Genomic DNA, 27,418 nt, shown 5'->3' with positions numbered 1-27,418 from the left:
AAACGTGGGGGCTAAAATATCAGTTTCGTGGAAAAAAAAATATTTTTTATTTTCACGGCTCTGCGTGATAAACTGTAGTGAAACACTTGTTGGTTCAAAGTTCTCACAACACATCTAGATAAGTTCCGTGGGGGGTCTAGTTTCCAATATGGGGTCACTTGTGGGGGGTTTCTACTGTTTAGGTACATCAGGGGCTCTGCAAATGCAACATGACACCTGCAGACCAATCCATCTAAGTCTGCAATTCAAACGGCGCTCCTTCCCTTCCGAGCTCTGCCGTGCGCCCAAACAGTGGTGCCCCCCCATATATGGGGTATCGTCGTACTCAGGACAAATTGGACAACAACTTTTGTTGTCTAATTTCTCCTGTTACCCTTGGGAAAATAAAAACGTGGGGGCTAAAATATCATTTTTGTGGAAAAAAATATATTTTTTATTTTCGCGGCTCTGCGTTATAAACTGTAGTGAAACACTTGTTGGTTCAAAGTTCTCACAACACATCTAGATAAGTTCCCTGGGGGTCTAGTTTCCAATATGGGGTCATTTGTGGAGGTTTCTACTGTTTAGGTACATCAGGGGCTCTGCAAATGCAACATGACACCTGCAGACCAATCCATCTAAGTCTGCATTTCAAACGGCGCTCCTTCCCTTCCGAGCTCTGCCGTGCGCCCAAACAGTGGTTCCCCCCAATGTATGGGGTATCAGCGTACTCAGGACAAATTAGACAATAACTTTTGTGGTCCAATTTCTCTTGTTACCCTTGGGAAAAAAAAAATAGCGGGCTAAAACATCATTTTGTGGAAAGAAAAAATGATTTTTTAATTTTGACAGCGCTACATTCTAAACTTTAGTGAAACAATTGGGGGTTAAAAGTGCTCACCACACATCTAGATAAGTTCCTTAGGTGGTCTTCTTTCCAAAATGGTGTCACTTGTGGGGGTTTCCACTGTTTAGGCACGTCAGGGGCTCTCCAAACACGACATGGGTTCCGATCTCAATTCCAGCCAATTTTGCATTGAAAAGTCAAATGGCGCTCCTTCCCTTCCGCGCTCTGCCATGCGCTCAAACAGTGGTTTATCCCCATATATGAAGTATCAGCGTACTCAGGACAAATTGCACAACAACTTTTGGGGTCCAATTTCTCCTGTTACCCTTGGAAAAATAAAAAATTTGGGGCAAAAAGATCATTTTTTGTGAAAATTAATCTGAATTTTTTTTTTACGGCTCTACATTATAAACTTCTGTGAAGCACTTGGAGGTTCAAAGTGCTCACCACACATCTAGATTAGTTCCTTAGAGGGTCTACTTTCCAAAATGGTGTCACTTGTGGGGTTTTCCACTGTTTAGGCACGTCAGGGGCTCTCCAAACACGACATGGGTTCCGATCTCAATTCCAGCCAATTTTGCATTGAAAAGTCAAATGGCGCTCCTTCCCTTCCGAGCTCTGCCATGTGCCCAATCAATGGTTTACCCCAACATGTGGGGTATCGGCGTACTCAGGACAAATTGTACAACGACTTTTTTGGTCCAATTACTCCTGTTACCCTTGGTAAAATAAACCAAATTGGATCTGAAGTAAAAATTTTGTGAAAAAAAAGTTAAATGTTCAATTTTTTTTAAACATTCCAAAAATTCCTGTGAAGCACCTGAAGGGTTAATAAACTTTTTGAATGTGATTTTGAGTACCTTGAGGGGTGCAGTTTTTAGAATGGTGTCACTTTTGGGCATTTTCTGTCATATAGACCCCTCAAAGTCACTTCAAGTGTGAGGTGGTCCGTAAAAAAAATGGTTTTGCAAATTTTGTTGCAAAAATGAGAAATCGCTGGTCAACTTTTAACCCTTATAACTCAAAATTGTGCTGATGTAAAGCAGACATGTGGGAAATGTTGTTTATTAACTATATTATGAGATATAACTCTAATTTAAGGGAATAAAAACAAAAAGTTTGAAAATTGCTAAATTTTCATAATTTTCGACAAATTTTTGTTTTTTTCACAAATAAATGAAAGTCATATCGAAGAAGTTTTACCACTATCATGAATTACAATATGTCACGAGAAAACAATGTCAGAATCACCAGGATTCGTTGAAGCGTTTTAGAGTTATGACCTCATAAAATGACAGTGGTCAGAATTCTAAAAATTGGCCCGGTCACTTAGGTGAAAACAGGCTTCGGGGTGAAGAGGTTAATATCAGGGTGAGTTCTTATTGCTTCAGCAAGAGTCGCCATGGCTAGAGCAAATAATGCAGGTGATGGGGGCAGCCATGTTGTGTTCCTCTTTGAATATTAATGGCAAAGGTTGGGTGGTAGGGAGCTTTAGATCGGCAGTAGGGGTATGGTATAATAGTTGCAGGGTATTGATAAGATTGGATGGGAAACCGAATAATGAAAGAATCTGAAATAGAAAACGCCACGAGATGGAATCGAATGCTTTTTCTATATCTGACGCTAGCATCATTAGGGTATGGGCACACGTTGCGGATTTCATTGCGGATTTTTCCACCCAGAATCCGCAGGTTAAGCGACCTGCGTGTTACCTGCGGATTCCTTGTGGGTTTTCTGATTTTGTGTGGATTTTGCCTGCATTTTTACACCCACGGATTCCTATTATAGAATAGGTGTAAAACGCTGCGGAATCCGCCAAAGAATTGACATGCTGCGGAAAATAAACCGCTGTGGAAAATAAACCGCTGCGTTTCTGTGCAGAATTTTCTGCAGCATGTGCACTGCGGATTTGATATTCATAGGTTTACATGGTACTGTACACGGCATGGAAAACTGCTGTGGATCCGCAGCCAAATCCGCAACGTGTGCACATACCCTTAGTGGGGCTTTTCCTTGACTTGCTAGATGAAACTGAAATTTTTTATAATGTTGTCAGTGGCTTGTCTGTTGGGGATGAAACCTACTCACAATGAGTAAGTTCCGGAAGTTGAACATTTGTGATTCACTGTTATTATTGATGTAAATATGTTAAGGTGTAAGGATTTGGACTGTACATCTGTTCCTGTCTGCTGTTGCCCTCAGTTTGGTTACTTTTGCCCTTACCTAAGATGGAGTCACTGGCCTCACGGGGCCCATCTTGCTTCCTGTCAGACTTTCCCTGTTCCTGTCTGTGGTGTATATAAGAGAGCTCTGTATATTACTCATTGCTTGAGTATCTTGTTCCTGGACTTGTGATCAAGCTGGAAGAACTGCTATCTTGCTGGTTTCTTCTTTACCTTGGGATACCCCATCTGTCTCCGGATCTACATCTCTTCATCGTAAGACTTGTTTCCCTGGATCTGCTCTACACTCGTCTCTGCTGCTGGACTGTTCCCTGCTAGGAGGACTGGCCTGGTCTCCAGGTCTCTGGACCTGACATACTTGGACTTCCACTGTCTGTACACATGCTCTCTGCTTATCCAGCTCTGTCTGCTACTAACCTGCTGTCATAGCTGTTTACCTGCACACCATCATAAATATTCTTGAACTCTTAACCTGTTGTCTCTCGGCCTCTTTTCTGACCCATGATACTGATCTCCACTGCACTTAGCACTAAGTTTATAACATAAGGTCTATATTTAATGGTGAAATGGGACGATAGTTTTTTGTTAGCAGTGGATCTTGTTTGGGTTGGGTATAACACATGAATAGAATTTTAGTGGCATCTGTTTGCTTACAATAAGTAATTACAAAACATTTTGATATTTGTAGTTAGCACCTCAATATATGTTTTGTAATATGCTGTGGTGAGACTATCAGGACCTGGAGCTTTTCCATTTTTGAGGGTGTTTTACCACAAAGGATATCACCTCCTCAGTTGTGCCGGATTGGAGTTTCTGGGCTACTGAGTAAGATATCTTATTTATATGTCGAGTCTGAAAAAAATATTACATTAGGTGTGGTGAAGGAGTTTGCAGTTTAGAATAAAGTCTTTGGTAGTATGTGTGAAAGGTATTATATACACTGCTCAAAAATATAAAGGGAACACTTAAACAACACAGTGTAACTCCAAGTCAATCACACTTCTGTGAAATCAAACTGTCCAGTTATGAAGCAACACTGAATGTAAATCAATTTGTCCTGCTGTTGTGCAAATGGAACAAACAACAGGTAGAAATGATAGGCAATTAACAAGACAACCCCTATAAAGGAGTGGTTCTGCATTAGATTATTTATCTGTTCTCTTCCTATTTGGCTGTTGTTTTGGTCACTTTTGAACTTTGTGATTGCGGTCATCCCTAGTTTACAGTAGCATGAGGCTGTGTCTACAACCCACAGAAGTTGCTCAGGTAGTGCAGCTCACCCAGGATGGCACATCAATGTGAGCTGTGGCAAGAAGGGTAGCTGTGTCTGTCAGCACAGTGTCCAGAGCAGATACCAGGAGACAGGCTAGTACACCAGGACCAGGAAACGTGGAGGGGGTCATAGGAGGACAACAACCCAGCCACAGTACCGCTACCCCTCCTTTGTACATGGAGGATCAGTACCAGAGCCCTGAAAAATGACCTTCAGAAGGCCACTAACATCCATGTGTCTGCTGAAACTGTCAGAAACAAACTCCATGAGGGTGGTATGAGGGCCCAACGTCCACAAGTGGGTGTTGTGATTACAGCCCATCATTGTGCAGGGCATTTGGCAGATTCGACATTGGCGCCCTGTGCTCTTAACGGATGAGAGCAGGTTCACACTGAGCACATGTGACAGAGTCTGGAGATGCAGTGTAGAACGTTCTGCTGCCTGCAACATCCTTTAGCATGACCGGTTTGATAGTGGGTCAGTAATGGTCTGGGAAGGCATTTCTTAAGAGGGTCGCACAGCCCTCCATGTGCTAGCCAGAGATACCCTGACTGCCATTAGGTACCGGGATGAGATCCTCAGAGCCGTTGTGAGAGCATATGCTGTTACATTGGGCCTGGGTTTTTTCCGATGCATGATAATGCAATCGAGAACATCATGTCTCATTCCATCCACCAACGTTGCACCATCGACTGTCCAGGATTTAGCTGATGCTTTAATCCAGTTCTGGGTGGAGATCCTTCAGGAGAACATCTGCCACTTCATCAGGAGCATGCCCAGGCATTGTAGGGAGATCATACAGGCACGTGGAGTCCACAGACACTACTGGGCATAGTTTCCATGTCTTGAGGCATTTTTGCTGAAGTTGGACCAGCCTATAATTTGATCTTCCACTTTGATTTTGAGTATCATTCCTACTCCAGACCTCTATGGGATATTCATTTTGATTTAAAATGATCATTTGTATTTTTATTGTTCTCCATATATTCCGCTATGCAATGAATAAAGATTTGCAACTGGAATATTTCATGATAACACAAAACCCATACAATATTAGAATAAAAACACAAGACACCATATAATAGAAGAAAATGTTTGTGATGTTTATTTAGGGTCACCAAAATAGACTTTATAATAATTCAATAAATGAATGTTTAAAATATCAATAAATAAACCAATCCACCCAGAGAGCTGGGCGATTTCCCCTCAAGTAAAAACATCACAACAGTGAAGAACAATAAATATTTGGGGGAGGGAAGGTGGGATCTTCTTTTCTTCCTGTTAGATGAATGACACAACTGGCAACGAAGTAGGCCTTTTATAGATCAAATCTTCCTGGTTTTTTTATGACTCCACCAATCAAAACTCTGACAACTGCTCAGAACTGGAAAATACCTGCTTGTGACTTACATGGCTTACTGAGCTGACCTTTTAACCCTGGCCTGAAAGCCATAACCATATTAAAATACAAAAACCACTATGGCAAAAACTATTATTTAGGTTCTGTATTCCCATGAGACCCCCCTATATTCCTTTTCAGGGGAGGGCCACCATGGTAACACAAAACCAATACAATATTAGAATAAAAACACAACACACCATATCATAGAAGAAAATGGGCGTGATGTTTATTTAGATAACCAAAATAGACTTTATAATAATTCAATAAATTAATGTTTAAAATATCAATAAATAAACTTCCAATAAACCAATCCACCCAGAGAGCTGGCCGATTTTCCCAAATGCCATGACTCAATGAGGCATGACCCCCCACACCATAGCCATTTCTCAATCAATGACTGAAGATACAAATTAAAAATGTCCAGCCCAATATCTGAAAGATGGACCATATCACGTCTATAAATGCCAGGGGTAAAACCTTCTAAATCCAGGTGCCTAAAAGAAAACCATTAATCAATATCATAAATTTCTCCATTCCTTTATTGACTCTTCTTCGAATTTTCTCTAGAAATATTAAGTTAGGCCCAGACCAAATTAATCTAGGAACGATCTCTGGAAAAAAACTAAACAAAACATAAATGAGGGAAATCTAGCTTCAGACAGGAAAGATCCTTTCTAATTAATGACATAAGATTTAACGTTTTAATTTTTCCATGATCGTTCCCACCTAAATGAAATATAATAAGATCAGGATAAGGAAAACGAATACGGTAGCTAATTTTTTGAGTTCCATAGCTAAATTTATCCACATCATTCCCATAATGCTGTGCCAGAAAACTTGTAGTGAAGAGGAATTAAAGGACAGGTTCTCGGGATAAGAACTCTGGCTACCACTCTTCTGAGCCTAGAATATAAAAGAATGTCCAACAATCCAAACTACCAGGGGACCTGAAAGTGAATGTGACAATTAATAATCATAAAGATCATAGCGAACATATAATTTAAATCTTCCAGATTCCCTTCTGCCTATCCTCATAATTTTGTCATCACAAAAACCTAACCTAGAAGCTTCTGTAGCTGCTCCACTCCTAAACGACTGGGATGTAATTTTAAAGGGAATCTGTCACCCCAAAAATGGCCTATAAACGAAGGCCACTGGCATCAGGGGCTTATCTACAGCATGGCCCCAATGTATGCTGAAAGAGAAGAAAAACAGGTTATATTATACTCACCCAGGGGCGGTCCTGCTGCGGTCCGGTCCAATGGGCATCGCGGTCCAATGGGCATCGCGGTCCGGGTTCGGCGCCTCCCATCTTCATAAGATCACATCTTTTTGTCTTCTTGCCGCGGCTCCTGCGCAGGCGTACTTTGTCTGCCCTGTTGAGGGCAGAGCAAAGTACTGCAGTGCGCAGGCGCCGGGAAAGGTCAGAGAGGCCCTGCGCACTGCAGTACTCTGTGCAGCGCTTTTAGGGCTGAGGCAGTTGAACTCCGTATGGGAGGTGGAGCCGCATATTCATCACTGTAATGAGCGGCACCACGTGACCGCTCATACAGGACAAGCTGCGGCGCTGAGAGGAAGCATCGAGGGAGCTGGGTGAGTATTTTATTTCCAGCGGGCGGGCGCACAGGGGGTGGGAGGGGGGTGGTGACAAGGATCTTTTTAACCACAAAAAAAATTAAAAAAACAATGATTTTTCATTCCTTCTCTCCAGCGAACGCTGCTGGGAAGAAGGGATGAATGGCGGCTTCAGCACCCAAAGCAGGGGACAGCGCTTATCTCTAGCGCTGTCTCCTGCACGGTCCGTGTGGTACCCAGTCGGCACACGGGCGGCACACGGCTGCCGCATGTGTGCCACACTGATGTGCCATGTGAGCACACGGACACGGATAACTCCGGTACCGATTTTTCCGGTACCGGAATTATCTGGACGTGTGAGACTGGCCTAAGGGAACATACCCGACGTGTGTTTCACTTTGGCTTCTTTCCGTCCCGAAAGTTATAAAGTTCTGTGAAGCACCTGTGGGAAAAAATGCTCAACACACACCTAGATGAGTTCATCCAGCAGTTTAGTTTACAAAATGAAGTCACTTGTGGGAGTTTCTGCTGTTTTGCTACCACAGGGGTTCTGCAAGTGAGACATTATGTCTGCAATTTATTCTAGCCAAATTTACAATCCAGATACCAAATAGCACTTTGTCCCGTCTGAACCCTGTTGTGAACCCAAAGAACAGTTTTTGACCACATATGGGATATTGCCATGTTAGGATGAAATTGCATAATACATGTTAGAGTCCATATTTTCCTTTTACGCCTTGTGAAAATGAAAAAAAATCAGCTAAACCAATATTTTAGTAGAAAAAAAATATTTTTAATTTTTTTTCTATCCACTTTACCTTAATTCTTGTGTGGCACCTAAAGGGTTAACACATTTTCAAACAGCAGTTTAAAATAATTTGAGGGGTGCAGTTTTCAAATTTGTATCACTTCTGGGGGTCTTTCAATATATAGACCTTTGAGTCCTTTCAAACTTAATAGGTCGTTAAAACATTGGATTTGGAAATGTCCATGAAAAATTGCTGCTAAATTTTAACTGACAAAGTAGACATATGGAAAATGTTATTTATTAACTATTTTGTGTGCTACGACTGAGCATTAAAATTTTGAAAATCGCTAGTTTTTCTATATTTTCATAAACTTTTCAGATATTTTCCCAAAAAGACAGAAAACGTATTAACTTAAATTTACTGCTAACATGAAGTATAATGTGTCATGAACAAACTTTCTCAGAATCACCAGGATATATAGAAGCATTCCAGAGTTATTACCACATAAAGTTACCCTGGTCAGAATTGAAAATGGGGCTTGACCATTGAGCTCAAAATTCGCTATGTCACTAAGGGTTTGTCAGGACTCTGAACATTTTTTTACCTTTTGTGCATTACTGCCCTTTTTCAAGATGGCGTCTTTGGTCTCATGTGCACTGTGTCTTCCTGCTATAAAACTCCACCCCAGCCTTCAGTCTGTGCTAGAGTCTTCTGCCTTGCATCCAGCTCCTGACCTCTGATTACTCCCTGGCTATATACCTGCTCCTGTGAACCTGTGTGGAGATCCTGCTATTCTGCTCTGAGTTCCTGCTGCATACACCAGTTCCTGTAATCCTCCTTCATCTGCTGCTCGTGTTTACTTCCATCTGCATTTGCTGGACATGTAAGCATTTGCTGCTCTGCAAAAACCTGAGACTATTAACCAGGCCTCCCTGGTTGAGCTAAGATATTATTTGAACTGCCTTATAACATATCTATCTGTGTTTTGGACTAAGCAAGGACTTATTCGTGTCAAGTATCCTCAAGAATAATTGTGCTTCATAGACTTTCTGCGTGATTGCATTTTCCTCTGAAGTTTCCTATAGACTGCTGAGCTGCATTTGATATTTGCACCAAGTGTTGTGGACTTGAGTTTCTCTCTGCACCTGTTTGAATCACCGTGTGATAATATAGACTTTACCACTTATAAAACTGTGTCCTGTAGTTGTCTTGTTCCACGCAAAGAGTCTCCTGAGTTATCCCCTATAATTATTGCAGGGTTTAAACAACTATAGTGCTGCTCGTCAATCCAAAAGGTTAGTAAACTGGAAAATTTAAGAAAGTAAAAGTGAGGTTTTGTCTTTCTTAGGGCAGAGACGGACTGCTGTATAACTCGTGCAAAGATCGCATCGTAAACCTCGTACTGGGTGCCTGTTCTTCTGACCTGAGCTTGATAGCTGCATAGAAAAACATCACGCTGTCATGCTCAGGTCAGGAGAGGTGCCTGTACGGTTCGTGCAGTGTGATGCGGTCATCGCACAAGTTGCGTTATTGGCACCCATGAAGTGTGAGTACATAATGTCAAATATCTCCTGAAATAAATTAACCCCCTTAACGACCGCCGATACGCCTTTCTTGGTGGTAGTTAAGGGTACTTAAACCACAGCTCCGTTAATTAACAGCGCTGTGGAAAAAGTGTATAGCGCCCCCAAGAGTCGGATTTTCTCTGGGGTTTCAGCTGATGGAGGTAGACGAGACCCCAGAGAACACGATTCCTATTGGTTCATTTTGATCACTGTGATAGACCCTATCATAGTGATCAAAGTAAAAAAAAAAAAGTAAATGAACCCCCCCCCCTTTATCACCCCCTTAGATAGAGAAAATAGTGAGATAAAAAAAATTTCCATTTTTCCTTTAGGGTTATAGATGGGCTAAAGTTAGGGTTGGGGCTAGAGTTGGGGTTAGGGTTGGTTTACGTTTACCGGTGGGGTTATTGTTGGGATTAGGGTTAGGGGTGTGTTGGGGTTATGGGTGTGCTGGGGTTAGGTTGAGGTTAGGGTTGGGATTAGGGTTAGGGGTGTGTTGGGGTTAGGGGTGTGGTTAGGGTTGGGATTAGGGTTAGGGGTGTGTTGGGTTTAGGGTTCGAGTTTGAATTGGGGGGTTTCCATTGTTTAGGCACATCAGGGGCTCTCCAAACGCGACATGACGTCCGATCTCAATTCTGGGTTGAAAAAGTCAAATGGCGCTCCTTCTCTTCCGAGCTCTGCCATGCGCCCAAACAGTGGTTTACCCCCACAAATGTGGTATCAGCGTATGCAGGACAAATTGTACAACAACTTTGGTGGTCTAATTTTTTCTGTGACTTTTGTAAAAATAAAAAATTGGGGGCTAAAAAATAATTTTTGTGGAAAAAAACATATTTTTTATTTTCACAGCTCTGCTTTATAAACTTCAGTTTACTGTCATCAATGCCAAAGAGTGTGCAACCAAGTATTAATGAGGGGTGCCTTCATTGCTGCACATGCTGTTTATTCTGATTCTTCTTTGAAATTGCAAAATGTAAGTTGAAAAACAATGTTTTATTGATGTATTACTTTGGACCACTAATGAAAAAGTCCTGAGGATATAACTTTGGTATATTTTCATTTATTTATCCATGGAGTCTGTCAGTTTCTTAATCTGTTGACGATCCACTTTTTTGGCCACACCAACCACAGCCTCCCAGACACAGAGGTGATTGTTTTCCCTCACCATAAATCTCCCATTTTAGAATGGCCCACTAGTTCTCAGTGAGATTTTGGTCAGGTGAGGAAGGGGCTATGTCATTACTCTTTCATCTTTTTTGGCCTTTACCGGCTAGCTACTCAGTGGAGAACTTCAGTGCATGTGGTGGAGCATTGTTCTGCAAACAAATGATGGTTTTCTTGAAATAAATTATTTTTCCTGTGCCACTTCTTTAAGAAATAGTCTTCTAACATAACAACTGAAGGTAATAAGGAATACTGTAGGGGAGAAAAAAGCGCAAATAGGGTCTTATCCGGTGGAGATAGTAAGGTATGTAATCAGATTGCACTCACCTGACGTATCTTTACTTTAGAGCATGGAAACTCATCAGAGTTGACAGCTGCTGCAGATCCACTGGTCATGGAACCGATGACCAAAGAACGTAGTATTAAACTGGAGAAATTTGTGGATATCACCTGTGCTGCTGTACAAATCACGATCCACACGGTTGTAGGAAAGAATTGATGGTTTATTCACTCAACAGTAGTGTTGAGCATTCCGATACTGCAAGTATCGGGTATCGGCCGATACTTGCTGTATCGGAATTTCCGATACCGAGATCCGATACTTTTGTGGTATCGGGTATCGGGTATCGCAACAACATTAATGTAATAATGTGTAAAAAAGAGAATTAAAATAAAAAATATCGCTATACTCACCTGTCCGACGCAGCCGGGACCTCAGCGAGGGAACCGGCAGCGTTGTTTGTTTAAATTTTGCGCTTTTACTTGGTTACGTGAAGTCCCGGCTTGTGATTGGTCAGGGCGGCCATGTTGCCGGGACGCGGACCAATCACAGCAAGCCGTGACGAAATTACGTCACGGCTTGCTGTGATTGGTCCGCGTCCCGGCAACATGGCCGCCATTAACCAATCACAAGCCGTGACGTCACGGGAGGCTGGACATGCGCGTATTTTGAAAAGCGCGCGTGTCCAGCCTCCAGTGACGTCCCGGCAACATGGCCGCCATTAACCAATCACAAGCCGGGACGTCACGGGAGGCTGGACATGCGCGTATTTTGAAAAGCGCGCGTGTCCAGCCTCCAGTGACGTCCCGGCAACATGGCCGCCATTAACCAATCACAAGCCGGGACGTCACTGGAGGCTGGACACGCGCGCTTTTTAAAATACGCGCGTGTCCAGCCTCCCGTGACGTCACGGCTTGTGATTGGTTAATGGCGGCCATGTTGCCGGGACGCGGACCAATCACAGCAAGCCGTGACGTAATTTCGTCACGGCTTGCTGTGATTGGTCCGCGTCCCGGCAACATGGCCGCCCTGACCAATCACAAGCCGGGACCTCACGTAACCAAGTAAAAGCGCGAATTTTAAACAAACAACGCTGCCGGTTCCCTCGCTGAGGTCCCGGCTGCGTCGGACAGGTGAGTATAGCGATATTTTTTATTTTAATTCTTTCTTTTACACATTAATATGGTTCCCAGGGCCTGAAGGAGAGTTTCCTCTCCTTCAGACCCTGGGAACCATCAGGAATACCGTCCGATACTTGAGTCCCATTGACTTGTATTGGTATCGGTATCGGATTGGATCCGATACTTTGCCGGTATCGGCCGATACTTTCCGATACCGATACTTTCAAGTATCGGACGGTATCGCTCAACACTACTCAACAGATTTCGGGCTCCTGAAGAAGAAGTCATAATGACTTTGAAACGCGTTGAGTGAATAAACCATCAATTCTTTCCTACAACCGCGTGGATCGTGATTTGTACAGCAGCGCAGGTGATATCCATGAATTTCTCCAGTTTAACAACTGAAGGTAGGTTTGGAAGTTGATTTTGAGTAAAGCTTCAACCTGAAAAGGTCTGATTAGCTCATCTTTGATAATGCCAACCCATAGCAGTATCCCAATGCCACCTTGCTGGTGTTTGAGTCAAAGTTGGGGTGTGCACCCATTACTAATCCAGCCACCGGTCCATCCATCTGGTCCCTCTTGAGTCACTGTAATCTCATCAGTCCATAAAACCTCTCAAAAATCTGTCCAGATAATTCTTGGCCCAATTTTGATGTTTTAACATGTGTCTTGTTCACTGATAGTTGGGTTTCTGCCTTCTTTATCTTGGCCATGTTTCCGAGCACTGAACACCTTGTATTTCTGGGCACCAGGGAGTTTGCAGTTTTGGAATGTGACAGCACTGGAGGATTATTCTCAATTCTTTGGCTGTTAATGTGTATCTCTTTTTTTCCAATGACTGTTCGCTATTTGCAACAAAACTTTTGATGGTTTTGTGATCACGCCCCAATAGTGCTGCATATTTCTAAGGCTTCTTTCACACTTCCATTTTTACAATCTGCGCAGGATCCGTCAAAATGTTGAAATGACTGATCCTATGCAGATTGTAAAAAACGGGTGCAATGGGCCCGTCGAGGCTATGTGCACCTGTTGTGTATGCGTCTTCTTAGCGGTTTTCCGTTGCGAAAACGCATACACAACAAAACCCAGGTTATAAATAATTAAAAAATCGCAATATTCTCACCTCCCGGCGTCCCGCGTAGCGTTACCGATGCTCCCGGCAGCTGGCGTTCCCAGTAATGCCTTGCGTGCAATGACCTCTGATGACGTAGCGGTCTCGCGAGACTGTGACGTCATCGGGTTATTTCGCAATGCATCCATGGGAACGCTAGCTGCCGGGAGCATTGGTAACGCTGCACGGGACGCCGGAAGGTAAGAATATTGCGATTTTTAAAAATGTTGTTTTATTTTTAACATTATATCTTGTTACTATTGATGCTGCATAGGCAGCATCAATAGTAAAAAGAGAGAGAGAGCAAGCGAGAGAGAATTTCCCTGACGGGAAATTCTTCCACACAAGCTCAGTTTCAAAAGACGGAATCCGTCGCTGGATTCCAGCTTTTGACAGTGACGGATCCTGCGCCCATAGGCTTCCATTATAGCCAACAACGGACAACTCAGGATCTGTCACTGAGCGATTTTTCCGACGTACAGAAAAAACGTTCCTCTGAATGTTTTCTCCGCCCGACGGATAGCGATTGTCCGACGGATCCAGTGCACGACGGATGAAACGGATGGCCATCCGTCACTAATACAAGTATATGGGGAAAAAACAGGACGCAGCAGAAAAATTTGCTGGATCCTGTTTTTTCAAAAATCGACGGATTTCGACGGGAGCTAAAAGACGGAAGTGTGAAAGAGGCCTAAGACTTGTGAGAAGTTTTGACTTTTCAGAGGCAGTTAAATCTCTTTTTTGGTCCATTTTGCCTGAGGAAAACAAACTGCCTAATAATTCTGCACACCTTGATAAAGGGTGTTGTATCTTTAGGCCTCACCATCCACATTATACAAATACACCTCACATGATCTGCTTCATCCAATAAGCATTCTAGTTTATGCAGCTGTGAGTTGGTAAATCTGCATAAAACGATGATATGGTCAAAATACTCACCAAATAATTCTGCACACTGTGTGGGACTGCGCTGCTATCGTTTCATACTTTTTTGTAAATTTACCACTAAATTTGGGATTTAAACATTTTCAGTGTGAAACCCTGCATTCCCTCATCAGGAAAGCTCTGGTTCAGGGCCGAAAAAACGTAAATCTGTATTGACTTTAATAAAGGACTTCCCTTGGATTCAGATCCTAGAATCCTTTATAATAATAATAATAATAATAATCTTTATTTATATAGCGCCAACATATTCCGCAGCGCTTTACAGTTTAACAGTTTCAAACACAACAGTCATGGGTAACAATGTTAACAATACAGTAATAAAGCAAAATAAGACAAAATAAGATGACCCTGCTCGTGAGAGCTTACAATCTACAATGAGGTGGGGAGATACAAAGTACAGGTGTGTATTTACAATGATGTTTTTACAATGATGGTCCAGCTAATCCTTTACGTGTTTCCATTACATGTGTTTATAGGGAGAGGCCTATCACTAAAGGGGAATGGGGCAGAGAGAAAATCTATGATTACAGGTATGGGGTCATCATTAGGGGACTGGTGACTACTTACCTAAGCGCCCAATACCTTGTGGTATACAGTTGAGAAAGGTTGTGGACAGGCCAAAACGCTTCCTAACTGATCGATCAACACAAATATATTGTGAAGCTGTGTGTGCGATAAATTTGCCTAATAAAGATGCAGAAGAGCAAAAGAATAACTCGAGTCTTGGGAATTTTGCCCTCTATAAAGAGGTTTTCCAGACTAGGAAGAAAAGTCTGCAGTCAGCCTATGTGATTGCAGACTGCCCTGCCATGGCAGTATGGGATGTGTACATTGTCATTTTTGTCCATATGAATGGGCAGTCACATGACCTCATGTATGTGATTTGCATGCTGTGGTCACCTGCCATCTAGTCTCATCCGGCTTCTCTCAATACAAGATAATTGAGAGAAGCAGAGGAAAGTCTAGTCGGCAGGTGGCAACAAGTATGCAAATCACATACATGCTCTGAGGGACTGCCCAGGGGAATACAGTGACAGGGCACACTGTCACAATTCTGCAGTCTGCAGACACAGAGCAACTGCAGACTTTTCTTCCTAGAACGACAATATCCTAGGGACTTCTTGAAGTCTTTTAGTTTGTTGTTAATTCATGTTACTCATGCATTCACTTGAAATGATGTCCTAAATGAATGCCCTCGAGTCTCCATGACATTTTGTGTCTTGACACTGTTTTTGAGGCTCATCTACTGTCACTCTCTTACTCCTCCAGTAATAAAGTACGTACCAGTCTGCTGTGTTTGTCACTCTGCTTTGTTTCCTATTTACTGGCCCATTGCTATGTCTAAGGGCCCATTTAGGCTAACCGATGAGTGTGAAATGAGTGTAAGGATGCTTGTTTGCCCACAATTGGCCTGTCTAAACAGGCTAGCAAACACCCGACGAATGAGAAGAACAATAGTTCGTTGTGTTTGATGATTTTCCAACATTGGGTTCACCAGTGGATTGAGGGTGCATTTACACTGGGCGATTATCAGTAACGAGCATTCCCGGAAATGCTTGTCTCTTGATACTTGGCCCATCTAAACAGGTCAGCAAACACCCAAAAAATTAGCAAAATGGTTGTTAGGTGTGATGATATTTAATGATATTTAAACTGGCTTAAAAATCACTGTCAATGCAGCACATTGCTCCAAGTACACAGGATATTCTGTGCTCATGCAACAATGGTTCTGTGCACACAGATGTGTGTTCAGCCATTCTAAAAAGGCCATTAAATGATCACTCATCAGATTGCATGTGGTTGATCAATTATTATTTAATGGCTGCAAACAAGCCATCTAATATCCAGCATTAGTCATTCTATATTAATAGTAGCTATTGAAGTTAAACGGTTATTTCTATCTGGGTAGTTTGTGGCATATTTACAGGATATTTCACATATGTATTTGCCATAAATGTCCCAGATGGTACAACCCCTTTAAACATATCAGTCAATTTAGTTCTGCAATTTAAAAGTGTTTAAAATAGGAACATGCATCACTCTCCTAGCCACAATTATTAGGGTATGTGCACACGTTGCGGATTTCTTGCAGAAATTTCCTGAAGAAAACCGGAAATTCTCTGCAAGAAATCCGCATTTTTTTTTTTGCGTTTTTTTCCCGTTTTTTTTGCGTTTTTTTAGCATTCTGCAAGCGTAATTAGCTTGCAGAATGCTCCAAGCGATCTGTAGCATCGCTTGGAAAACTGACTGACAAGTTGGTCACACTTGTCAAACATAGCGTTTGACAAGTGTGACCAACTTGTTACTATAGATGCTGCTTTTGCAGCATCTATAGTAAAAGATAGAACGTTTAAAAATAATAAAAAAAATAAAAAAAATGCTTATACTCACCCGCAGACATCAGATCTCCTCACCGGCGTCCGTTCCGTATAGATGGTGTGTGCGCGCAGGGCCTTCCATGACGTCACGGTCACGTGAGCGGTCTCGACCAATCACAGGACAGTGACGTCATTCGGCAAGGTCCTTCACCGCACACCAGCTACAGGAACCAGCCAGCGTGCAGCACAGAGGCGGGAACACTTCGGGGGACATCGAGGGTGAGTATAGGACTATTTTTTATTTTAATTCTTATTTTTTTACCAATTATATGGTGCCCAGTGCGTGGAGGAGAGTCTCCTCTCCTCCACCCTGGGTACCAACCGCACATAATCTGCTTACTTCCCGCATCGTGGGCACAGCCCCGTGCGGGAAGTAAGCAGATCAATGGACCCCTAGGTGTGCGGAATCCCCTGCAATTCCGCATTTTAATGAACATGTTGCTTTTTTTTCCGCGATGCGATTTTTTCGCGGAAAAAAAGGCTACATTTGCACAAAAAATGCGGAATACACTGAAAATAATGGGAGGCATATGTAAGCGTTTTTTTCGCGTTTTTATCACGTTTTTATAGCGAAAAAACGCGAAAAAAACGCGAAAAATACTGAACGTGTGCACATATGGCCTTATAGTTGAACTATTTTAAGATCAATGACCAAACAGGAAAAAATAAAAAGCGCCAGCCGACAATTCATAAAGCATGGAAGGTGATAATGCAGATAAGGAAGCTCACATAGTGGGGGGAAGGCAGGTCGCCCAACCCCTGTATCATGGTGCAGAGGAACCCCGTCAGTTGTGGTGCTCACACTGCCGCCCCTCTGGATGTGGTGTGCAGCTCTGCATGTGCTGTCAGAATGTCAGGTCAGCAGAGTTGTGACACCGCCACATATCACTAACTCCTCTTGATGTGCGTTATGACGGATCACTCCCACGGATACCAGCGGGTACGGTCAAAATCATGTGTTATATTATAAGTTATGTGTTGTCAGCATAGAAACAATTGTAACACATTTTTTTGGGGGGACCCCCTTTCTTAGGCATAAAAGATATACAACTACAAACATGGAATGAGTTTTGACTCTTACATGAGTCTGCATGCACAAACTCATGTAAAAACGCACGTTAACGCAGCGTTTTTATCTGCATCATCTTGCGCATGACGCCAAAAAAACGCTGTGTTTGCATGCATTTTGGCATGCGTTTGTGTTATTTATGTGCATGCATTAGATAGGACAATGCTTTTCCAGGAGAATTTCCTTGACACAAGCCATGTCCAATGGGCGTGTCTCATGGAAATTCTCTATAAAGACCCTTGTACAGATGAAATCCTCATCTTTTGCTGCTGTATCCTGCTGCAAGACGGATCTTCGCATGGAGAGCTTATATCGTAATCTGGATTTGGATTTGAACTTGGCTTATACCTTTGCTGTTGCTTGTTATGAAGAAAGAAAAAGAGAAAGGCAAAGACGTCGTCATCACTTCTGGCTCAAGAGCCGTGGAACCTACCACTCGTTGTACACCGAGCTGCGTGCAAACCCTCAGAAGTTTTTCGACTACATCAGGATGTCGGAACAGAGCTTTGATGACTTGCTGCAATGTGTGTGAGGATCCATCACCAGGCACGAAACACCGCTACGGCAAGCAATTCCTGCTGAGGAACGTGTGTTGGTGACCATAAGGTACGTAGTTTTGAAAAAGAAACATCTATCATTAATATGATTGTTCTAAAAGCCATGTACTGATGTGTTTTTTTTTTTTTTTCCTTTTTTTTTCTAAAAGTCATGTACTGATTTTTTTCTTTTCCATTTTCTGTTCCGCAGATTCCAGGCTACTGGAGAAACATTATCATCTCTCCATTTCCAATTCCCCAATTCCGGATTGTAGTATCCACCCTTTCTGGGATTGTTGTAGACTCCTGCTGTGCTTTATGTGACGTTCTGGGTGCAGAATTCCTCCCCCAACCCACAATTGAACTGTGGCAGGAAAATGCTGCAAAATTTATGGAAATTTGTAATTTTCCTAACTGTTTGGGGGCTGTGGACGGCAAACACATTCACATTAGGAAACCAGTTGGAAGTGGATTCGAGTTTTTCAGTTATAAAAAATACTTTTCTATCGTTCTTATGGCGATTGCAGATGCTGACTGTAGATTTGTTACCGTTGACATTGGCTCTTTTGAACGAGGAAATGACTCAAAGACTTTTAAAAACTCTGACATGGACAAACGATTGTATAGTAATGATTTTAATTTTCCACCACCACAAAATCTTCCCAACACTGAAGGACTGCCAATGCCATTTGTTGTTGGGGATGAAGCGTTCCAAATGTGTACCAACCTCCTAAAACAGTACTCAAGTCGGGACATAAATCGCACAAAAAAGATTTACAATTACCGAATGACAAGGGCACGAAGAACTGTGGAGTGTGCCTTTGGATTGCTGGTCTCTAAATGGCGCATTTTGGGAACAGCCATTAATCTAAAAATTGATACTATTGATGAGGTTGTGAAAGCGTGTGTTGTTCTGCACAACTACATCCTGGCTAAAGAGCGACCAAACTTAGAACTAGATGAACCTGTTACTTCCACATTGCATGATTACCAAGATCGCCCTCTGAGGACTTCAGTGGAAGTTGCCCAAATGAGGTATACATTTTCTGCCTACTTTGTTTCTGATAATGGACGTCTGGCATGGCAAGACAAAATGGTTTAAGCTGCTAAAATGTATCTGTAATGTTAAAATGTACCTGTAATGTTAATGTACCTGTAATGTTATGTTTCAATTTACCTGTAATGTTAAAAAGTTCCTGTAATGTTTGGTGACTGAACTAATAAAACACATCTAGTTAAACACCTGTTCCAAGTTCCCTCAACAATACAATACACATAAGTGTGTTTGCAGTGATGGCGCATAAGTGTGGCTACGGCGCATACAGAGATAAAGAACACAGTGAATGTGCTAACAAAAGCAAAATTTTATTTAGCAATAAAAAATTAGAATAAAAAATTAACTTTGGGGAGTGTTGGAGGATAAAATAGGATGGACATGGGGGGTGTGGAGCTGGGATAATTGGCTAGCATGTGTGGATGATGAAGGGGTTCCGGGGAAGGGCCTAAAAAATGTGTTGGGTCTGGGAGGTCAAGGATGGAAGAACACACATTAGCACTGGAAGTGTGGGAAGGGAGAGACAAATTAGAAAACACAGACACATTGGAAGGTGAGGGTGGAGGTGGTAGGAGAGTTTTGGGGATACATTTGTTGGTCCTAGTCTTCTTGGTTTGCTGTGCTGAACTGGTACTGGCCTTCTGTTTGCTTCTTTTTTTCTTTGGGAGGGTAGGAGTGGTGGCTTGAGGCTGGTGTGCAGCAGGACTCGGCATGGTGGTGGAGGTAGACAGGTGTGTAGCAGGACTCGGCATGGTGGTGGAGGTAGACAGGTGCGTAGCAGGACTCTGCATGGTGGTGGAGATAGACAGGTGCGCAGCAGGACTCGGCATGGTGGTGGAGGTAGACAGGCATGCAGCAGGACTCGGCATGGTGGTGGCTTGAGGCAGGTGTGCAGCAGGACTCAGCATGGTGGTGAACCTGGTTAGTGGAGTGTTATGGACCTGGTGGTTAGGAGCACCTGGAATGACCTGATGAGTAAACTAAAAAAACGGAACTAGCTCTGGGAAGTGGGAACTCTGCTGACCGCAAACTCTACTCCTATCGCACACACTAGAAATAGCCGTGGAGCGTACCTAACTCTCATTAGACGCCTCTTCACAGCCTAAGAGCTAACTACCCCTAAAGATAGAAATATAAGCCTAACCTTGCCTCAGAGAAATGTCCCCAAAGGTAAAGGCAGCCCCCCACATATATTGACTGTGAGTTAAGAGGAAAGTCACAAACACATGAATGAAACAGGTTTTAGCATAGGAGGCCAGACTTACTAAATAGTCATAGGATAGTAAAAAATACTATGCGGTCAGCATAAAAAAACTACAAAACCATGCAGAGTATGCAAAAAGACCCCCGCACCGACTCACGGTGTGGAGGTGCAACACTGCACCCCAGAGCTTCCAGCTAGCAAGGAAACATCATGATAGCAAGCTGGACAAGAATTTAGCAGAGTCAAGAAATATATTCAGGCAGCAGTAACAACAAATGAACCAGCAGGGACTTAGCTTCTGCTGGAGTAGACAGGTCCTCAGAGAAGTCCAAGAGAGATCTGAACCAATTCTGATACATTGACAGCTGGCATCAGGTAACGATCTGAGTGGAGTTAAATAGGGAAGCAGCATAGCAACATAACGAGAGCAGCTGATAAAGTCAACCTAGTGACCAGCAGTTCCGCTCGAAGCCACCAGAGGGAGCCCAAGAGCAGAACTAACCAAAGTACCATTCATGACCACAGGAGGGAGTCCGAGAATGGAATTCACAACAGTACCCCCCCTTGAGGAGGGGTCACCGAACCCTCATCAGGGCCCCCAGGCCGATCAGGACGAGCCAAATGAAAGGCACGAACTAAATCGGCAGCATGGACATCGGAGGCAACAACCCAGGAATTATCCTCCTGACCATAGCCCTTCCACTTAACCAGGTACTGAAGCTTCCGTCTAAAAATACGAGAATCCAAAATCTTTTCCACCACATACTCCAACTCCCCCTCAACCAACACCGGAGCAGGAGGATCAACGGAGGGAACCATAGGCGCCACGTACCTCCGCAACAACGACCTATGGAACACATTATGGATGGCAAAAGAAGCTGGAAGGACCAAACAAAATGACACAGGGTTGAGAATTTCAGAAATCTTATAAGGACCAATAAAACGAGGCTTAAACTTAGGAGAAGAAACCTTCATAGGAACATAACGAGAAGACAACCAAACCAAATCCCCAACACGAAGTCGGGGACCAACACAACGACGGCGGTTAGCGAAACGTTGAGCCTTCTCCTGGGACAACGTCAGATTGTCCACTACGTGAGTCCAAATGTGCTGCAACCTGTTCACCACAGAATCCACACCAGGACAGTCAGAAGGCTCAACCTGCCCCGAAGAAAAACGAGGATGAAAACCAGAATTGCAAAAAAAAGGCGAAACCAAAGTAGCCGAACTAGCCCGATTATTAAGGGCGAACTCAGCCAATGGCAAGAAGGTCACCCAATCATCCTGATCAGCAGAAACAAAGCATCTCAGATAGGTTTCCAAAGTCTGGTTGGTTCGTTCGGTTTGGCCATTTGTTTGAGGATGGAAAGCCGAAGAAAAAGACAAATCAATGCCCATCTTAGCACAAAAGGACCGCCAAAACCTAGAGACAAACTGGGAACCTCTGTCCGACACAATGTTCTCCGGAATGCCATGAAAACGAACCACATGTTGAAAAAATAATAGCACCAAATCAGAGGAAGAAGGTAATTTAGGCAAGGGTACCAAATGGACCATCTTAGAAAAGCGATCACAAACCACCCAGATGACAGACATCCTTTGAGAGATAGGAAGATCTGAAATAAAATCCATTGAAACATGCGTCCAAGGCCTTTTCGGGACTGGCAAGGGCAAAAGCAGCAACCCACTGGCACGAGAACAGCAGGGCTTAGCCCGAGCACAAGTCCCACAGGACTGCACAAAAGAACGCACATCCCGTGACAAGGAAGGCCACCAAAAGGTCCTAGCCACCAAATCTCTGGTACCAAAAATCCCAGGATGACCAGCCAACACCGAGCAATGAACCTCAGAAATAACTCTGCTAGTCCATCTATCAGGGACAAACAATTTCTCCGCTGGACAATGGTCAGGTCTATCGGCCTGAAACTCCTGCAGCGCCCGCCGCAAATCAGGGGAGATGGCAGACAGAATTACCCCCTCTTTGAGAATACCAGCCGGCTCAGGGACTCCCGGAGAATCAGGCACAAAACTCCTAGAAAGGGCATCCGCCTTCACATTCTTAGAACCTGGAAGGTATGAGACCACAAAATCGAAACGGGAGAAAAACAGCGACCATCAAGCTTGTCTAGGATTCAACCGCTTGGCAGACTCGAGATAAGTCAGATTTTTGTGATCCGTCAAGACCACCACGCGGTGCTTGGCTCCCTCAAGCCAATGTCGCCACTCCTCGAATGCCCACTTCATAGCAAGCAGCTCCCGATTGCCAACATCATAATTACGCTCAGCAGGCGAAAAATTTCTAGAAAAGAAGGCACATGGCTTCATCACAGAGCCATCAGAACTTCTTTGAGACAAAACAGCCCCTGCTCCAATCTCAGAAGCATCAACCTCGACCTGAAAAGGGAGCGAAACATCTGGCTGACGCAACACAGGGGCCGAAGAAAAACGACGTTTCAGCTCCTGAAAAGCCTCAACGGCCACAGAGGACCAATTAACCACATCACCTTTCTTTGTCAAATCAGTCAAAGGTTTAACCACACTAGAAAAATTAGCGATGAAGCGACGGTAAAAATTAGCAAAGCCCAGGAATTTCTGGAGGCTCTTCACAGATGTAGGTTGAGTCCAATCATAAATGGCCTGAACTTTAACCGGATCCATCTCGATAGTAGAAGGGGAAAAAATGAAGCCCAAAAAGGAAACCTTCTGAACTCCGAAGAGACATTTAGACCCCTTCACAAACAAGGAATTAGCGCGAAGGACCTGGAATACCATTCTGACCTGTTTCACATGAGACTCCCAATCATCCGAAAAGACCAAAATATCATCCAAATATACAATCATGAATCTATCCAGATACTTTCGGAAGATGTCATGCATAAAGGACTGAAACACAGATGGAACATTTGAAAGCCCGAATGGCATTACCAGGTACTCAAAATGGCCCTCGGGCGTATTAAATGCTGTTTTCCATTCATCGCCCTGTTTTTTACGTACAATGTTATACGCCCCTCGAAGATCTATCTTGGTGAACCAGCTAGCCCCCTTAATCCGAGCAAACAAATCAGACAGCAGAGGCAAAGGGTACTGAAATTTGACCGTGATTTTATTGAGAAGGCGGTAATCTATACAGGGTCTCAGAGAACCATCCTTGTTGGCCACAAAAAAGAACCCTGCTCCCAACGGTGATGAAGACGGACGAATATGCCCTTTCTCCAAGGACTCCTTCACATAAGTCCGCATAGCGGCGTGCTCTGGCACGGATAAATTTAAAAGTCGGCCCTTAGGAAACTTACTACCAGGAATCAAATTAATAGCACAATCACAATCCCTATGAGGGGGTAGGACACTGGATTTGGGCTCATCAAATACATCCTGGTAATCCGACAGAAACTCAGGGACTTCAGAAGGAGTGGAAGCAGAAATTGACACCAATGGAACATTGCCATGTACCCCTTGACAACCCCAACTAGACACAGACATTGATTTCCAATCCAATACTGGATTATGAACCTGTAGCCATGGCAAACCCAACACGACCACATCATGCAAATTATGCAACACCAAAAAGCGAACATCTTCCCGATGTGCAGGAGCCATGCACATGGTCAACTGAGTCCAGTACTGAGGTTTATTCTTGGCCAACGGCGTGGCATCAATTCCCCTTAATGGAATAGGATACTGCAAAGGCTCCAAGAAAAAACCACAGCGCCTGGCAAACTCCAAGTCCATCAAATTCAGGGCAGCGCCTGAATCCACAAATGCCACAACCGAGTAGGATGACAAAGAGCAAATCAGAGTAACAGACAAAAGAAATTTAGGCTGTACAGTACCAATGGTGACAGACCTAGCGAACCGCTTAGTGCGCTTAGGACAATCAGAGATAGCATGAGTGGGGTCACCACAGTAAAAACACAGCCTATTCGGACGTCTGTGTTCTTGCCGTTCTGTTCTGGTCAAAGTTCTATCACATTGCATAAGCTCAGGCCTCTGCTCAGAGGACACCGCCAAACTGTGCACAATTTTGCGCTCGCGCAAACGCCGATCAATTTGGATGGCCAAGGACATTGACTCATTCAGACCAGAAGGCGTGGGGAATCCCACCATAACATCCTTAAGGGCTTCAGAAAGACCCTTTCTAAAAATTGCTGCCAGGGCACACTCATTCCATTGAGTAAGCACAGACCATTTTCTAAACTTTTGACAATATATCTCCGCTTCATCCTGACCCTGACACAAAGCTAGCAAGATTTTCTCTGCCTGATCCACTGAATTCGGTTCGTCATAAAGCAATCCAAGCGCCAGAAAAAACACATCTACATTAAGCAATCCAGGATCTCCTGGCGCAAGGGAGAACGCCCAGTCTTGAGGGTCACCACGCAACAAAGAAATAATAATTTTTACTTGCTGAATGGGGTCACCAGAGGAGCGGGGTTTCAAAGCAAGAAACAGTTTACAATTATTTTTGAAATTCAGAAACTTAGATCTATCCCCAGAAAACAACTCAGGAATTGGAATTCTAGGCTCTAACATCGGATTCTGAACTACATAATCTTGAATGCTTTGTACCCTTGCAGTGAGATGATCCACACAAGAGGACAGACCTTGAATATCCATATCTACACCTGTGTCCTGAACCACCCAGGGGTTAAGGGGAAAAGAGAGACAAAACACACTGCAAAGAAAAAAAAAAGGGTTCAGAACTTCTCTTATCCCTCTTTTGAGATGCATTCACACTTTTTGGCCAGCTGCACTGTTATGGACCTGGTGGTTAGGAGCACCTGGAATGACCTGATGAGTAAACTCAAAAAACGGAACTAGCTCTGGGAAGTGGGAACTCTGCTGACCGCAAACTCTACTCCTATCGCACACACTAGAAATAGCCGTGGAGCGTACCTAACTCTCATTAGACGCCTCTTCACAGCCTAAGAGCTAACTACCCCTAAAGATAGAAATATAAGCCTAACCTTGCCTCAGAGAAATTTCCCCAAAGGTAAAGGCAGCCCCCCACATATATTGACTGTGAGTTAAGAGGAAAGTCACAAACACATGAATGAAACAGGTTTTAGCATAGGAGGCCAGACTTACTAAATAGTCATAGGATAGTAAAAAATACTATGCGGTCAGCATAAAAAAACTGCAAAACCATGCAGAGTATGCAAAAAGACATCCGCACCGACTCACGGTGTGGAGGTGCAACACTGCACCCCAGAGCTTCCAGCTAGCAAGGAAACATCATGATAGCAAGCTGGACAAGAATTTAGCAGAGTCAAGAAATATATTCAGGCAGCAGTAACAACAAATGAACCAGCAGGGACTTAGCTTCTGCTGGAGTAGACAGGTCCTCAGAGAAGTCCAAGAGAGATCTGAACCAATTCTGATACATTGACAGCTGGCATCAGGTAACGATCTGAGTGGAGTTAAATAGGGAAGCAGCATAGCAACATAACGAGAGCAGCTGATAAAGTCAACCTAGTGACCAGCAGTTCCGCTCGAAGCCACAAGAGGGAGCCCAAGAGCAGAACTAACCAAAGTACCATTCATGACCACAGGAGGGAGTCCGAGAACGGAATTCACAACAGTGGAGGAACAGCCGGAAATGCCATGTGTGGCTGCTGGAAGTACAGAGTCTGCTGTATAGCCTGGCTGTAAGCAGCATGGCAGGCCTGCATCACATTCAGCTGGAGATCAGGCGTAAGGTTTTCCGACATGCCCTGCTCTATAGCATTAAAAAAATGTTGTGAAGGTCTCTGATGGTTGGCTTCCAGGCGGTCAAGGCGTCGGTTGACTTCCTGGAAAATTGAGTTCACGTGCGCAAACCCACTTTCCATTCTGTCTCTAACGGCCTTTAGGTCATTCTGAAAGACCGAGCCCATGTGAACAAACTCTGGCATGAGTGGCCTGTTCCAGGCCTTCTGTCGCTAGCGAGAAAAGCCAAAAAAATCAGTGGCAGAGGACTGGGACAGGGGGAAAACCTGAAGGACCAGCTGCCTGTTCTTCAGCTTGTGAAGCCTGCCCACTTGCTGCATCGCTGGTGGATGATTAGGACTGTTTGGTGGCTGTTCGATGAGGGGCCGCTCCAACAGAGGACGATCCAGGTTATGTTTGACAAAGAAATGAAAAACATTACTACAAAAAAATAACAATTTTTAAAGCGCCAACATATCCTGTTGAAAAGAAAAATTCAGATGTTTTACCATGGAATACAACACAAAAATACTTATATTCAATGACCAACCGCAGGCCTCAGGAAGGAGAGACTACGATGGTACTTGTATTTGGAAATCTTTCGAGCAGCACCACTCCGAACCCCACTCTCCTCTCTCATGTCCTTATTGAAGCTATCCTTCATCGAATGCCACCATACTTTGACTCTCTTCACTGTGAACGGGGAAAAAAAAAGAAATTGTAAAACAATGCACCGCAAGTTCACTGCCGCGTCAGACCACATTTTAATACTTACAAAAATCCTTTCTTGTGGCATGGCATGGCCCCAATCATCCAACAGCTATCTGGCCATTTCATCCCATAGCCGCCGAATGACCACAGTGTCTGAGTGCCGCTGATCCCGGGTGTCCCACAACGGGACTTGCTTCTGCACCAATGATATTTGGAGGTTGTTTTCAATGGTGGCTTCACGATGTGGAACCTAAAAATCAAAGAAACACAATATAGTTGTAAAGATAAAACAAAACAAAAACAGTCAAGAATAATTACCCGCCATCTTTCCACCTGAACTTGGGCCTGAGTCTGCTCCTACTCTGCCGCACTTGAACTGTTCTGTAAAGAAAACACATGATTTTACCACATGTGTCATATTGACAGTCAATACTTACCAATCAGTAGCAAATGTACTCACTTTATCAGTCTCCTGTCCGCTCTGGGAGGTATGCTCTTCACTGGAGGACATCTTTGATGAGGAATGCTGCAAGAGAGACAGAAGTGTGTACAGACTGCAGTGAGAGAAACAGACATCTTCATAGC

The 27,418-nt window shown here is 43.6% G+C and overlaps 1 protein-coding gene across 2 annotated transcripts in view; it reads left to right on the top strand.

Moving 5' to 3' along the window:
- CALCRL (calcitonin receptor like receptor) overlaps positions 1-27,418 on the top strand; it is a 195,211-nt gene that overhangs the window by 41,436 nt on the left and 126,357 nt on the right. Inside the window, exon 2 of one of the 2 annotated variants that reach the window (XM_077275407.1) lies at positions 10,423-10,546. The exons of the other annotated variant lie outside the window; for it this stretch is intronic. The gene's annotated coding sequence lies outside the window, so the exon portion shown is untranslated. The remainder of the gene's footprint in view (positions 1-10,422; positions 10,547-27,418) is intronic. 2 annotated transcript variants of the gene reach the window in all.

This window comes from Ranitomeya variabilis, chromosome 7 (assembly GCF_051348905.1).
Source record: "Ranitomeya variabilis isolate aRanVar5 chromosome 7, aRanVar5.hap1, whole genome shotgun sequence".
NCBI lineage: Eukaryota > Metazoa > Chordata > Amphibia > Anura > Dendrobatidae > Ranitomeya > Ranitomeya variabilis.
The sequence above is the reverse complement of the archived record's forward strand: the minus strand, read 5'-3'. Positions and strand labels throughout refer to the sequence as shown.